At 46.7% G+C, this 1,766-nt stretch overlaps 1 protein-coding gene across 1 annotated transcript in view; it reads right to left on the minus strand.

The window, feature by feature from the left end:
• Tmc4 (transmembrane channel like 4) overlaps positions 1-1,766 on the minus strand; it is a 13,380-nt gene that overhangs the window by 2,350 nt on the left and 9,264 nt on the right. The window lies entirely within an intron of this gene.

Consider the following 1,766-nt stretch of genomic DNA (forward strand, 5'->3'; position numbering starts at 1 on the left):
TTTTATGTATATGAGTACACTGTAGCTGTACAGATGGTTGTGAGCCTTCATGTTGGAAATTGTATTTAGGACCTCTGCTTGCTCTGGTCAACTCTGCTTGCTCAGGCCCAAAGATTTATTTATAAATAAGTACACTGTTGCTGTCTTCAGGCACACCAGAAGAGGGTGTTACAGGTGGTTGTGAGCCACCATGTGATTGCTGGGATTTGAGCTCAGGACCTAAGTCAGTGCTCTTACCCGCTGAACCATCTCGCCAGCCCCAGCCCATTATTTTGAAAATGCTTTTGAGGAGCTGAGCTTTTAAGTCTGTGAGGTATGTTCCAGGACAAGCCTGATCTTAGTTAGCAGGCCTGAAACAATAAGATAGTAGGAGTTGACTCGGTGAAGGCTGTGCATGCCTTTAATCCCAGCACTCAGGAGGCAGAGGCAGGTTGGATCTCTGAGTTTGAGGCCAGCCTGATCTACAGAGTGAGTTCCAGGACAGCCAGGGATTCACAGACAAACCCTGTCTTGGAAGCAAACAAACAAAGATAGTAGGAGTTGAGTTAGAGAGAAGTAACCAAAAAAATAGGGGTAGGTTAGGACAAAGGAAGTAAAAACTGGGTTTAAAAAGTGGGTGGGGGGCTGGATATGATGTGATGGCTTATTCTGGTAATCAGAACCCTAGGGAGGCTAGATTACCACCAGTTCCAGGCCAGCCTAAACTACAGTCAGCCAGAGTCTGGAAAAAATAAAGGGGGATGGGAAAAATGGTCAGTGGTTAAGGGCCTAAAAGAGCCATGGTGGCACACACCTTTATTCCAGCAATTGGGAGACAGAGGCAGGTGGATCTCTGTGAGTTCAAGGCCAGAGTGAGTTCCAGGACAGCCAGGGCTGTGTAGAGACCCTGTCTCTACACACACACACACACACACACACACACACACACACACACACAGAGAGAGAGAGAGAGAGAGAGAGAGAGAGAGAGAGAGAGAGAGAGAACCAGAATTCAACTCCCAGAACCCACATCAGGTGGCTCACAGCTAACTGTAACTTCAGCTCTAAGGGATGACACCCTTTTCATGTTTCAATGGGCACCTGTACTCACATACACATACCTATCCACTAACACACATACTCAAACAAATCTGGGGCTGGAGAGATGGCTCAGTGGTTAAGAGCACTGACTGCTCTTCCAGAGGTCCTGAGTTCAAATTCCAGCAACCACATGGTGGCGGCTCACAACCATCTGTAATGAGATCTGATGCCCTCTTCTGCTGTGTCTGAAGACAGCTACAGTGTACTTACATATAATACTAAATAAATCTTAAAAAAAAAAAAGAAAAAAAGAAACAAATCTCACACACACACACACACACACACATACACACACACCTCAGCAGTTAAGAGCATTCACAAGAACCAGAGTTAAAAATCCCAAAATTCAGACATTAAAATCCCAGAATTCAGACATCCTGTCATACTTGTAACCTCAATACCGAGAAGACCAGAGATAAGATTGCTGGGGCTTTTTGGCTGTGAGTACCAGGTTCAGAGAGAGACTCTGTCTCGAAGGATAGGCAGAGAGTGATAGAGGAAGGCGTACAAAGCCTTCTTCTGACACCCCCACACAAGCACACCAGTAAATAAGAGAGACAAAACTACAAAGACAGCGGGCGTGGTGGCGCACGCCTGTAATCCTAGCACTTGGGAGGCAGAGGCAGGCGGATTTCTGAGTTCGAGGCCAGCCTGGTCTACAGAGTGAGTTCCAGGACAGCCAAGGC

Source organism: Mus pahari, chromosome 19, assembly GCF_900095145.1.
Source record: "Mus pahari chromosome 19, PAHARI_EIJ_v1.1, whole genome shotgun sequence".
In the NCBI taxonomy this organism is placed as follows: domain Eukaryota; kingdom Metazoa; phylum Chordata; class Mammalia; order Rodentia; family Muridae; genus Mus; species Mus pahari.